A 14,551-nucleotide genomic window follows, 5' to 3' on the forward strand; every position below is an offset into this window, starting at 1 on the left:
AATGTTTTGCCATCTTGATTTCATGTGATAAAGGTTACTGCCTATTTAAATTAATAATATGGAAAAATACAACAAGGAGCAGAAGTGATGTGCCTTGAGGAGCTGTGCTGTTACTTGTAGGCATAGAAGCCTTTTTGGTGCTTTTCACAGGCTAGATTACATTGCTGGCAACTTTTCAGCATTGTTTTTAGTGAGGAGGGAGCAGAAAGAAAATGATTTTAAATTGATGAGCCCTAAAGGTTCATGTAGAAGATTTTCACTAGCTTCATAAAAGCTCCTGTAGACTTAATCTAAAAAAATTATAACAAAGATGGTTTATCTCCCTTTCATAGTCTTGTCTTTAAGCCTCTTGACTTTTAATGTACTACCCTTGTACCTTAAAATCCAGAAAAGTGTTTTGAGGTTTACAAACTATGAAACTGGTAGGTACCAATCTTGGAGGATGTTTTGAGCAACACTGTAGCAGGTAGCAAGGAGACAGAGGTCCACACACAAGGACAAGACCCTATGGGTGTCTCACTGGTGATGTGAGACTTGTGAAGTCTCAGACTGCTGCAGCACATCCTCCTCTGATGCAGGTAGAGGTGGGGTGTTTTTTGCCCCAGCACTCTGCGTCATTGCTAGTTTTGTCAATGAGTCCTTGATCCTGTAGAGATTTGGGGAGCAACAGATCCAAGTGGCCAGTTTATTTTCAGAGAGAGTTCTCAAGAGCAGGTAGGACAAGAATCAGTGACGAATGGGCTGGCATTGGCAGCAGAGGTAACCAGTGAATGTTTCAAAAGCCAGACTCTTATCTTGTTCTTTAGGAAATTCCTAGTACTTGGACAGGTCCATCAAAGAACAAACTTTAAAAAGATGTTTATTCCAGAAATGACATTAAAGAGGATGTGGAGACTGTTATGCAAGTTCTACTCAAGGAAAACATTTGGTTTTCCTCTCCTGGCAGGAGTGAGAATGATTTGTTAGAATTTGTCTAAAAATTCGTGAGAAAATAACTTTCTGGTGGAAAAACAAAAAAAGCCTTAACACCATTGCTTGTAGATTTTGATAGTGAAGATTTGTAATTTTGGAGAGAGTAACTATTTCCATGAAAAATCCATGGTTGCTGTCTAGCAGTAAAAATGCTGTGAAGAAGCACACAGGTTGTTTCTGGGGTAGCATTTCTCCTTGTGATGGCTGCAGCAGAATTGCTTTGTGCTTCTCTCAGGAGACAAAAAGCCCTGCTAACCAACTGGCATGCTCCATGCAATCATCTACAGGATTTACCAACTGCCCCGCTAATCACCCAGTGGTACGGGTTAGAGTGTCCTGACATCAGTGTTCAGAGACCAAGAGAAGGGAAAGCCACCTCCAGATGGATTTTATACAGAGCTATTTGTCTCCAAAAGTGCCAGCAGATTTAAATTACTGCTGCTGTTGTCAACAAGTTCCTCCTGCATGTTCTGTAATGATTAAGGTCCTTGGAGGTTTTGGATCACTTATGTTTCTCAGTGTAGCTACAGATTGTGAACAAAAGGGTTGCATCAAGTATATTAAATAATGAATTGAAAGGCAGAGGTTCCTTTCCTTCTGTGTACTTTGGGTAGAAAAATTCCTGCTGACTCCACATTTCTTGCTACTGAAAAAGATAACCTGGTCAGGTAGCTAAATGTTAACTTGAAGCTTGCAAGCTTTTACACTTGACATAAAATTGCTCTTAGAAACAGCTGCTGCCTTGCTGCTACCAGTGCCAGAGAGTGTTCTGTTTGATGACTTAATCAAAGTGTTGTTCTATCAGGAACCATTTGTGGATTCAAATACAGATGTAGGATGGTAATTTTTGGAGGGAAAAAAAAAAAGTTAATTTCCTTGAATTCAAAACATGCCCATCATAAAACAGCCCATGTCCTATTCCTGATTTGCTCTGAAGCCAAGCCTAAGCAGGTTGTGCACCTAGTCTGAACTATGCAGAGCAGTGACTTCACTCTTCTTATTTGCAGCAAATTTTCCTAGAACATGATGGTTAAAAAAATGAGGCCAGCTTCTTTTTGTAAAAGTTAAAACTCTATCCATACCTTTTTGCAGTTTATTCTTTATTGTGTGATTACTTTCTGTACAGACTGAACCATGCAGCAGCAGTTTGAGGCTCACCTTTCAGAAACCCGAGAGTTAAAATGAAGTGCCAAAGCCTTAGACAGGCCTGGCTAATATGGACAACCCGTAGTGTCTTCTGATCTAGCTTCCAGTTAGGGGTCCTTAGTTCTGTCCTAAAAAAGAAAAAAATAAATTAAAAAAATATATGTAGTCTTGGACTTTTCTAAAGCAATTGCAGCTGAAGGAATATCTGTATGGAAACTGGTTGGGGAAACTTCTTGTAGCATCACAGTTTTGGAAGTATATGGAGCAGGAACGAAAAGCTGTGAACGATGGGTCCAGTCCTCATGCTTCAGTGGAGTGATGCTGAAAACTTTTAGCTGGTATGTAAGTCATCCATTAAACGCAAGGGGAAACAATGGACACTTGGGGTTTTCTTTTCCATGCAACAATATGAATTAGTGCCTGGAAAAAAACAGCAAAACATAATAATTATTGCTTCTTTGTCTACACAACCCATTTCTAATGCTTGAGATTGATCTAAGGTTCCTACTCTGTTTCCATCCTATTCTCAGGCTAAACATATTGTTGATTCATCATTAGTTGCTTCATTATACGAAGTTTCCTGTGTTCTGCCAAGCAATGGTGGTAGGAAACCAGCATTTCTGGGGAACAGAAGCAAGATGGCAGTGCTAATCCCTTTTCCTTTTCCTCCGTATAACACCCACAGGTTTGCCAGTTTCCTTTTTATCACCAGGTACGTAGAACCAGCCATGTTATTTGGGTGGAGCAGAACAAAGAAAGTACAGGCCCTGCCTTCAGGTCATGAAATGTCTAGGTTTAAGTCTTCAGGGAATCTGGGCAGTGCTCTGCTTTGCCAAAGAGCAGGTCCTAGGTATGATAAGCCCATTACCAAAGAAATCACATCCCTCTGACTTATACCTAGCTGAGTGTCATGGTTTAACCCCAGCTGGGAACTGAGCACCACACAGCTGTTTGCTCACTCCCCCTAAGCAAAACAAGGAATTCATTCACCACTTCCCATCGGCAGGCAGGTGTTCAGCCATCTCCAGAAAGGCAGGGCTCCATCATGCATAGTGGTTACTTAGGAAGACAAACACCATCACTCTGAACGTCCCCCCTTTCCTTCTACTTCCCCAGCTTTATATACTGAGCATGACATCCTCTGGTCTGGAATATCCCTTTGGCCAGTTGGGATCAGCTGTCCCAGCTGTGTCCCCTCCCAGGTTCTTGTGCACCCCCAGCCTCCTCACTGGTTGAGTGGGGTGAGGAGCAGAAAAGGCCTTGGCTCTGTGTAAGCACTGCTCAGCAGTAACGAAAACATCCCTGTGTTATTAACACTGTTTTCAGCACAAATCCAAAACATAGCCCCATACTAGCTACTGTGAAGAAAATGAACTCTATCCCAGCCTAAACCAGCACATTCTCCACCCCTTGTTCCATACCATTTACATCATGCACAGATCTCACACTATTCAGTACATTCTCATTACCCACCCCCACTCTTCCCATCCTTTGATATAATAGAGAGATATCATTCCCTTAGTCTATGGACCACCCCTGTGAAATGTCTGTGAAGTGTCCATAAATTGTCCACTGAGTTCATTTAGTCAATGACTTTGGGCTCCATCTGTTATGGTGGTCACTCAGGACAGGAGAGGTGGTGTGTTGCGTGGAGCTACTAGGCACCAAAGCCAGCTCAGGTTGGGTCACTGCTGTACTTGCACTGCTTCTTGTAGGGCTTGTCCTCCACTGATTCAGGTGGATAGTAATCCCTTATAACATACAACTCAAATGATGCGTTACAACAATTTAAAGGTATTTCCATTACAATCTTGACTTCTGGACCCTTTGGGCCGGGTTATAGGGTTTAACTTTGCAATGAACTCCTCCCCTTGCCCCTGCTCTGGCTTGGATTTCTTCAGACTGCAGTCCCTTAGGGGTGTACCTGCTCCAAGTGTAGCCTTATCTATGAGCCTGTGATGGGTTGACCCTGGCTGGATGCCAGGTGCCCACCAAAGCCGTTCTATCACTCCCCCATCCTCAGCTGGACAGGGGAGAGAAAAATATAACAAAAAGCTTGCGGGTCGAGATAAGGACAGGAGAGATCATTCACTAATTACCGTCACGGGCAAAACAGACTCAATTTGGGAAAATTAACTCAATTTATTACAAATCAACCAGAGTAAGGTAATGAGAAATAAAACGAAATCTCAGAACACCTTCCCTCCACCCCTCCCTTCTTCACTGACTTTGGTGTCCGCAGGCTTGTTTCTCTTACATGTTCTCACTCCTCTCTCTGGCGGCTGTTCTCACTCTCCCCACTTTTTTTCCTTCTTAAAAATGTTATCACAAAGGTGTTACCACTATCACTGATTGGCTCGGCCGTGGCCGGCGGCGGGTCCGTCTTAGAGCGGCTGGTATGGGCTCGCTCTCTCTCAAACACAGGGGAAGCTTCCAGCAGCTTCTTACAGAAGCCACCCCTGTAACCCCCAAACCCCCACTACCAAAACCTTGCCACACAAAACCAATACAGAGCCACAGACTCTCCAGGGGTATACCTGCTGTGGCATAGACTTATCCACAGCCACAGTCACTTTGAGGTGCACCTGTTCCGGTATGGCCTTCTCCATGGGCCACAATGCCTTCAGAGATAGACGTGCTCCAGCGTGGCTTTACCCACAACCACAGTCCCTTCAGAAGTAAACCTGCTCCAACATGGCCTTACCCATGGCTGCAGTCCCTCCAGGGGTGTACCCGCTCTGTCGTGGGCTTATCCATGGTCACACACTGTGAGTTGCTCCAGCGTGATCTCATACACAGCCACTGATGCTTCAAGGTGTACCTTCTCCAGCGTGGACTTATCCTTGGGCCACAATCCCTTCAGAGGTATACCTGCTGTGGCACAGACATAACCATGGCCCCAGATGCTTTGAGATGTACCTACTCTGGCATGGGCTTATCCACGGCCACAGACACTTTGGGGTGTCCTGCTCCTGTTAGGACCCATCCACAGGTCACAATCTCTTTGACTCGAGTTCACACTGGAGTTTCAGCCTGTCCAGTACAGCAGCACAGAAACAGCAGTGATGCCCTGGCCATCTGCCAGCCCAGGTGCATCGCCATTGCTGTTAGCAAAATGTTCCCAGGCACAGCAGAGTAAGATGATAAGCAGTACAGTGAGCAACAAAAGCAAAAAGCAGCCACTAATGAGCACAAGACTCTAATTTACAGTAAGGCAAGCAAGCCCCATGGCAAGCACAGGAGCCTGCCAATTAATAGCTAAACAACAGTAACAGCTATAAATTCAATCTAGTACATTCCAATCAAATCTGTTGTTATCCCGAACACTTCAAGCCCCATGTTGGGTGCCAAAAAGGCCTGAAAGATGCAGTCAGACCCCATTATTCTCCCTTGATTTGTGTCTGTGCTCAGCAGTGCGGAGTAGTTTCTCCCTCTTGTCTTTTCAAGAGTTTATGGACTGCAGGATAGCTGTTGCTTGTCCACTGTGAAAGCAGATGAGCTAAACATTTACCAGTGCTTTTTTTTGGTACCATATAGTGCCTGGAAATGAGCTACTGAGTTTCAGGTTCGTTTTGCGCCCTTCCTTTATTCCATCTCCCCACTGATACCAAGGCCAAGTCAGTCAGAGCACTGAGAGGGTTCGGATTACTAATGTGTTCAGCATTTACAGAGCTTTATTTCTTTGAAAAGAGAGAAGCGGATGACTCTTTCTGCTCCATTACAAAGATCATTGCTTTTTATGCTGAGCAGAGGTTCGCTTGTTTGTTTTCCTTTCCCTGGAAATAAATTTAATTGAATTAAAAGTTTCTTCTATCTATAGGTATTTTGATAATATTGCAAGAAGCCAATATCTGGTGACTTCTAGAAGAGACATTTTCATCCAAATGTGGCTTCTGCAGTTCTTGATTCTAGCTGGTATTAGACACTTCAATAGATCCAGTATATTCAGTGGTTTTGGGGCAATGTAAAAAGGTACAGTTAATGTTGTTGACCTTTGATTTGGGAGGGCATGTGGGTTAGATTACCTGTTATGTTTTCTTTTGAAAGGCATTGCAGATTTTTCCTTTTGCTAAAATTCGGGTGCGACAAAATGAAAGTCAGCTTTTCATTTTATATGAGCCTTTATTACCTGGGCTTGCTTCTAATCTTGTTCTTTCAGTTTTTTGTATTGCTGCAATTCCATTGTACTTAGAGTAAGTGGGACCAAACCCAGGACTATTGTGTTTATCCTGAAGACCTTGATAGCAAGCTTGCTTTGCATGTCTTAGAAGAGTTAACGGTTCTTCTTGAATCCTGAGCTGTACGTACAGTTTAAGTACTAATTTAGCTGCTAGACTGCCCCAAAGCTGCTTCAGCATTAATTCAGAAGATAATCAGTAATCCTGGCTTTCACAAACTTTTATAAGTTTACAGAATTATAGAGCTTTCTCTTGCAAGGAAATTTCTTGGTCTTATTAACAAGGAAAACAAGCAGCTTAAAGCTGACACAAAAACAGGTTTATTTTTTTTAATTTCCAGGGTTTGATCATAGCATGCTTCCTCAGTTTGCTAGCAAGAACATGAAAAGCATCTCATTCACAACAGCAGCAGATTTGCTCCAGCCTCTGCTGGGGAGACTGGCCATCCTTAGATAGTCATGTTTCTTTTCTCCTTTCTTTTCTCCCTAGTATCTTCCTGACTAGGAGTGCCCAATTATGTCCTAATTGGCTTCTTTCTTTTTATTGACCAGCTCTCCTTCTGAGCAGGGGTCAATGCTGACCTGCTTTCTCTGCTGGATATGCTTGCATATTTTTGTAGCCCTTCTGAGACAAGATATTAAAAGAAAGAAAGAAATCCTAATTTATCCGGCTTGTGGATAAGCAGGATTTAAAATGCTGCCATTTGCTTCATAAGTCCCCGTAATGAGCAGGCGGACCTACCTACCTATTTTCTTAAGCTTAGCAACTCTAGTGTATCCTATATGAACAGGGATGTAGCTATTATTCCTAACATCTACCTTCCTCTGCTTGTTTTAACACTTCCTGGATAGGTTAATCAGTAATTTTAACTGCAATACGTGATTATGACCTGCAGTCATCTAGTAGAGGTTGCATAAGGATGTGCTTTAAGCTAAGGCAAGGGTATGCATGCTGTATCTTGAGAGATGTTTCTTTCAGCTCACTTCTTAGCAGACCTTTCCAGAGGCTTTTCCTGGTTTATTCTTAGCTTCTCTGGACACCCACAAATGACTGCAGAAAGATGGGTTATCTCTGTTGCGTAACAACTGCCAGCAAGCAGGACTCCTTCACTTCTTTGGGCCAATAACAACAGGAAAACAGCTGACCCTCACCTGTTTTTATTCCGAGTGATGATGCTGATGCATGGTGCTCTGTAACCTTGTGGGGGATTCTTCCATAAAAGCAGTGATGTATTAGGAGTAGAGGTAGATGGCATCAGAGAAAATAGCTTCAGCCACTGTGAGTTATTTGTGTCCTTTAGCAATCTGCTCTTATCCTCAGTTAAACACCACATTGGTCTGGTGTTCTAGCACATGCATTGCTACCCAAAACAGGTATGAAATAAAACCTACTACATTAAAGGAGATGTGTGACCACACAATAAGACTGTTAGGTGCTTAGGGAGATGACCACTGCAACCTATTCTTAAACATACAGATTTTGTAACTGGTACTTTGTACAGGCTAGGGAAACTGGGAGCATATTCTCCCTGTCTGACCTCTTTCTGGGTTTGGGAGAATCTATTTTACATTGAACTCATCAGGGTTCATGCCTTGCCATTTCCACGTGGTAGGAGGAGACATTGGAAGATCCTACCTCATGCCGAAGCAGCTGGTAGCTACATAAGGCATAACATTATAGAGCAGCTTGCTATTATCATGGGAAAATACTAAAGGCCTTATTTTCAGACCTTGCAAAATGTCTTTAGTTTGGCATTGTGAAAATATGAGGTGATATCTCTGGTGGTTCTCACACAGTTATTTTGGCTTTATATTGCCACTCAGCAGGAAAACGTTGAGGGGACTGAGCCAGCTCAACCATGTCTTCACTGTGGCCTGGTGGGGTGGCTCATAAGGACAATCACAAACAAGAGATCTGGCTCAAATCCTGCAGCTGAAGTTGCAGCTACTTATGCAACTATCCATCACCCACCACCATTCTTTGGCTCTTTATGTGACTTTTTTTATGAAAATCCATGTTGCTATTGTTGTGTTTTAGTAAGAAGTAAAAAAGGACTCCTGGGCTAGAGACAAACAACTCCCTATGTCATTTGCCATGAGAAGGATACTTGCGCTGGAAGTGAAGAGTGCTCAGTACTTAAGGCTATGTTTAATACCCTGCCCGGCGACCTTTTGTAAGAAGAGAGCTGAGAGTGCTAATGCCCAGGGTAGTCTGTGAAAAGATACGTGCTTTTAATCAGCTTCCCAATAGTAGGATAATAAAAGCAATAAGCCTTTTAGTATTCTGTTTCTATTACTTCTATCTACGTTTTCCAAAAGCAGTAAGCAGTAAGAAATGGGAAAGATAAGCTTCCAAGGAGTTGAACTGTAGAGCAGTGAAAAACATCACACCCAGCAGTATGGATTGTTCTCTTGCTTCCAGCTTGTGGTGAGGAAGTCAAACCATGTAGAGAACAGACTGAGTGGTTTCCCAGGGCACTGGTCACAACAGATTTCTAATGTAGCGTGGGCTTCATCTTGTGGTCTCCAAGCATCATTTGTTATAATCAGGCTGAGAATTTGGACTTTTTCCTCTTATCAGGAGACCAAACTATTTGGCCTTGGGGAGGGAGGGAAATTATTTTTATATTTGAGGGCTTTGATTTGGTTTGGCTTCAGTGAGCTTGTTTAGTTTCTTTAAAACAACAAAAGCCACTCCACCTGCCCCCAAAAAACTGTCATCCGCTGCATGTACTGATTTCTTCTGGTGAATTTTTTAGCATAATAGCTTGGATGCAGTAACAAAAAGAAGATGTCATTTAAATGTCCAAAGTGTGCTTCTGTTCTCAGCTGTGGTGAACTCTACCCCTAGGTAGCAGACATGCATTTTCCCTTGACTTCATTAGACTCTGTATGCAAGAACCAAATCTGGCTGTTTGTATATTAAAGCAGCATAATATTGAGTTGCTCATCTCTTGTGAGCTCTTGGCATTAGAGTGTCTCTACTGGGTCAATCCAAAGGTCCATCCAGCCCACTGGATGTTTCCATGTTGGACTGTTTCCAACAGTGACCAGTAAAAAACTGCTTAGGGAAGAGCACTGGGCCAAGAGCAAGCACACAGTCCTCACCACTGCAGTCTCCCAGACTCTGGCAATTTCTGCTTAGGTACTTCCTAAGCCAGATCTGGTATTATCCTGTTTAATAGCCCTGAATAGATTTTTTTTTTTTCCTCACTGTTTTGTTTAATTGCTTTTTGAACTCATCTAAAATTTAGTATTCATGACATTCTGTGGCAATGAGTCCAATAGGTCTAACAGGGCATTTTTTTGAGAAGTATTGGAGGATTTCTGTAGGTTACTGGAGGATTTCTCTAGTTTACCATCATGTCATGGTATTGGCTACTCCTAGCTTTTCACAGGAAAATATAAAACCTTTGAGATGAACAGTTATTTACTGAATTTTCTAGAGAGAGAAATGTATTCTTTGGGCAGTCAGTAGTGTACTGCTGTCATGAACTTAATAGTCACATACCATATAACTTGAGGTAGTTTTAACTATGGATGATGTAACTTTTGCCTATATAGATGTCTTTTGAATACACCTCTTACCTCTAAATTAGTAGTATTCTATGCCATTGAGCAACAAATTTTATTCTCCTTCATAGAAAATGCACTGCATTTTTCTTTAGGCCTTAATTTGTTCTTTCTTCGATGTTGCTTTAAGTAGAACAAGCAAATTTTGTCCTGGAATACTAAATAATTATTGTACTGTAGATTTTTTGGTTAATTAAAAGATGTAGTCAAGCCCCAATTTGTAGTACAAGATTTATTTTGATTGCCAAACCCTTGAGCTGCCTTTACAGCAGAGCTCTTGTCCATACCCAAGTTTTGTTCCTTATGTTGTTCATGTGGAGCTCTGCAGGCAGTTCTGGCTCTGTCAGCTGAAGGACTCCCCGTGGTGGACAGGGTATGTACGAGGACAGCATTGTAACATAAGTGTTGTGTGTGTACATAGGTGATGGAGAAATGAAGAACAGTCATAACAGATTATAAGCAGCAGAATCAAACAGTACTTTCTCATGCCCGAAGAAACCTTGTCATCTAATCTGACCTCTTCACATAACATGAACTATAAAATTTAATCCCTTGCATTCCCAGCCCAGGAACTTTTTTTTTTTAGGTGCTGGCCATGTACCTTTCCTCTCTATAGCATTACTGTGAGTGTTAAAGCCCAGTTTTATTGCATACTGTGGCATGGTAATGATTTTCTTTTGTGTACTGTGCTGTAAACATCCAAGCCAAATTGTTGACAGTCTCAATGTGTTCTGGAGCAAATGCATTTCCTGAGGTACGATGTGTTCCACCTTATCCTTTAGTTAATATATCAATTCTTCTGCCTCAGGCAGAGATGCTCAGGCTTGTGTCTCTTGGTTGTTGCTTTTAATTTGAATTCAGTTATGAGCATTGAAGAACTGTCTCAGACATTACAATTGCTTTAAATTCACAACAGACATGGTCCGTGAGCCATCATGTGGTTTTCAGACATTCTTATGCTGCTGACATTCAGGCATCTAGCTTAGGCTGTGCCAGGCAACTGTAAAGAATATATTTCCATGTTGGTTGCATAGAACAGCAATGATACTCAAGTTACATTAAAGTCGCGTAACATAAGTTGAGCTCCTCTGCTCAACTAACTGCTGAGCATCTAACTGCTCTTGAAAGGAGTGGTCCTGCTCAGGTTTCCCCACCATGCTTTCACTCAGGGCTGTATGCTCCCAGCACTTCTCTTGCATTAGTTCTTGCCTTCACTGAACTCGTAGTAAACCAATTCAACTGGGGAAAAAAAAAAAAAAAAAAAGAAAAAGCTGGGCGGGTGAACTGATACAGCTTACTTCCAAGTGATGTATTTCAGGCATGATGAATAGCCAGTCCAAAACATGCCCAAAGTCATGCTTTCCCTCAGGTATCTGATGAAACAGCACTGAAGCATTCCCGACTATCTTAATTTTATTATCTCTCTCTATTTTCTGCCTTTCTGTTACTGCTTGTAGTCTGGCAAGCAGAGTGGTTATCAAAGAGTTCCAGTTTATACAGAAGGGTGTGCTTTGCTCTCGTGGCTGAGAAAAAAAGCTTGAAAACTTTGAGTGTGTGCAGTGCAGGCTTTCTGTAGTGAGAAATCAGGGATGAACCCAGCTGGGGTACATTGTTTGCTCTACTGCTGCTCTCAGATTTTATTTCCAAGATAGTAGGTCTTGATTTATCTACTTGTAAAGTGAATATAAGTGTGTTTACCAGGGTTGTACAGACATTGTATGGCTGAAAGGTTGTCTGAGAGTCTGTGGATAATTGAGTTGCTGCGTAAGCACTTGTAATGAAGGAGTCCTGCTAAATTAGCTGTTGGTCTTTCTGTAGAATTTTTCCTGTGAAGATATACCAATATATTGGCATCTTAAGGATGCTTTGAAATATGAGCAGGTGAGTTAGTTCACCTAAAGAAGGAACACGTCTAAATTATAGTCCCATTTCTCTCTGTATCTGACACAAGCTGGTTTCTAAGACTGCAAAGCCAAAAGAAACACAGGCTGTGGTGTTCTCCATTTTGCTCTTTCTTCCCCTCCCATTTTGGCAGCTTGCACGGCTCCTGCCACTGACCGGGTATGTAAGTGGAAACTTGGCAGTATTAGCCACACAACACCTTCAAGCCTGGCTTAAAGCAAGACCTGCTGAGGATCTTGTGGGGAGGTTTCTTCAACATGACTCTCCACCCTGCTGTGCAGTTCACCAGTGTTGCCTTGGGTCAAACCAACCCATAGGCGGAAAAGCATCAGTTTCAGTAAGATGCGGAGATGACCTTATTAGTCATGTTGATTTACAGCAATGACTAACTGATTGGTGAACTTCTGGGTGCAATATGAATTTCGGGGAAGGCTGTTTGCTCTGTGACAGTTCCCTGGTTTTGTTTATGATTGAAACAGAGTGGCCTTTTATCTCAGTGTTTGGCAGTAGGTGAAGCAATTGTACTATTTTGGCTGCCCTCTGACAGCTTCTCATAAGGATGCTGGGACTTGAGACAAGCATGAATCAATTGGCTTCTCAGAAAAATTCTGAGAACTGGCTCTCTGCCTGGAAATGGGACAAAAATAATGTCATTGCTCCGTTCTTTTCCACTTTGCTGAAATGCCCCCAAATCCTCAGGCTAGAAAAATGGTCCACAAAACCAAAAAAACCAACAGTGTGTTTCTCTTGTTAATAGTGATGGGATTTAGGATGACTGAAAGACCTAAAGTACTCGGTGTTGCTTGGTGAGCTGAAGCAGAGAAATACGGATTGAACAGCCAAGTGCTAATCTGCAAAGAGCAAGTGGTGTGATTTTGCCTCGGGAAGAAATCATGCTTGGGTATGAGTGACGCACGGCATGGGAGCAAGGCTGGAGACTCCTGAACTGACAGCATGAGCTGCTCCCTCTTGAGCCGAGGAACTTCACTCCCCAGTTGCACAGCGTACCCGCTCATTCTCTGCAGAGCTGCCTCAGACTTAGGAAACCTGTAAGGGTGGAATGATGTTGCTTCAAAGACATGGTATCAGAAGATGTTATTGTGGTTATTTAGTCTGCCTTCCCACATGCGGAAGATTGGAAAATGTAAGGGCAGGTGATAAATTCAGCAGGAGTTATTTGGGGAAATGCTCAGTTGTGGTTTTAAGACTGGGAGCACACCTGTGAAGAGCAGATGTCCCATATTATTTGTCACAGGGGAAGATAATTTTCTTTTAATAATGCAAACACACTTTTTAAAAAACAATGTTTTAAGGTTCTCAGGATCTAATTAAGGAAGTGTGTGCAATAAGCAATGGAGCTGGCCCCTTCCTGGAGCTGGTGTGACCACGCGATGCAGTGTCCCACTTGCCAGGCTCTGACACTAATGCTGTTCCTTGATACCTGCAACGTTCCCATCTCTGGAGCTAACCTCTGGCAGTTGAAGGTCTATGCATCTTTCAGCACCTTAACTTTTGTCTCATTTGTTGTCAAGATTAGTATGTTCATATTTCATAGCATTTTTGAAGATAAAAAAACCAGGCTGGCTTCAGTATTGTCTCTGGAATGTTAAAATGCTTTAGTGTGATTTTGCAGGTTCTGTTATACTCAATAACGCAATTTGCTTTTTCGATTCTTGTTTAATTAATTTTGAATTAAAAGGATATGTCTAGAATTAAGCATGTTCTTGTCAATTTAAGATCACTTATTAATAATATATTTGGAGCTTGAACAGAGATTAAAATTTAGTATATTAGTTACTTTTAGGCAGCTTAACATTTTTAATATAGAGAAAAATCCGTGTTATGTAACTAAGCCTATAATTCTAAATGAAACTGATTTAGCTGATCTGATAAATAATTAGTGAAATTGGAAATTAGATAAATTCTGATTCATTAGCATCTGGTTTCAGAATGTGATCATAAGGAAACATGAATGGGAGGAGGATGCCAGAAATGTATCTGTTGGTAAAGTAATAATTAGAGAGGACAAAAGTAATTCAGTCAAGATTTAAGATTGCCTTAACTGACAGTACTCAATTTTCTCCCACAATGAAACGTAAAATAGTGCTAAAGATTCCTCTGTTGTTATAAAATTGAAGTGAAAGTGAGGGTCATCAAAACTACTGAGGACCATGAACATACTGAATAAACTTAGATGAATCAGTAACTTGTATCGAGTAAGAAATAATATATTTATCTAATTGATTGTTTTCTGGAGTTTTATCTGGGGTTTATGGGATCACGGAGTAGAACTGGTGGGATCGGGATGAGACAAATGAACTGAAACACAGCAAAAGCTAAAGGAAAAGCTTATCCCACCCACTTCAGAGAAGAACCTCAAAACTGAGCATTAATTTGTCTTGATTTGATATATCTAGTACCACATACACTGTAGTTATGTAGCTGTTTGATATGAGCTTTTGTTAGATGGTGCTAACACTTCTTCAATATGCAGGATTTTCTTCGGCTTGTTTGTGGACAGCTGGTAGTCTGTGAAGAATTGGCTGTTGATGTGGCTTCTGTTCTTCATTTCTAATCCTAAAAGTACAGGAAATACTTTCTTCATCTTACTCTTCCATGCAGCAGAATTGCCCCAAGACTAACCATGCATCTGTGAAGTGTAGGAATGACAGGATCCACAAGACAAGGTGCCAGGTAGGGGTTGATCTGTGCTAGGGAAATGTCTGGGAATCTCGTATGAAGCACCAGAAGGAGTCCAGCTGCTTTAAAGATTTTAAAAAG

At 41.8% G+C, this 14,551-nt stretch overlaps 1 protein-coding gene across 1 annotated transcript in view; it reads left to right on the forward strand.

Moving 5' to 3' along the window:
* The window catches only part of HTR2C (5-hydroxytryptamine receptor 2C), a 150,350-nt gene that overhangs the window by 63,340 nt on the left and 72,459 nt on the right, over positions 1-14,551 (forward strand). The gene's annotated exons all lie outside the window — the stretch shown is intronic.

The sequence above is a fragment of the Haliaeetus albicilla genome, chromosome 23 (genome assembly GCF_947461875.1).
Source record: "Haliaeetus albicilla chromosome 23, bHalAlb1.1, whole genome shotgun sequence".
Lineage (NCBI taxonomy): Eukaryota > Metazoa > Chordata > Aves > Accipitriformes > Accipitridae > Haliaeetus > Haliaeetus albicilla.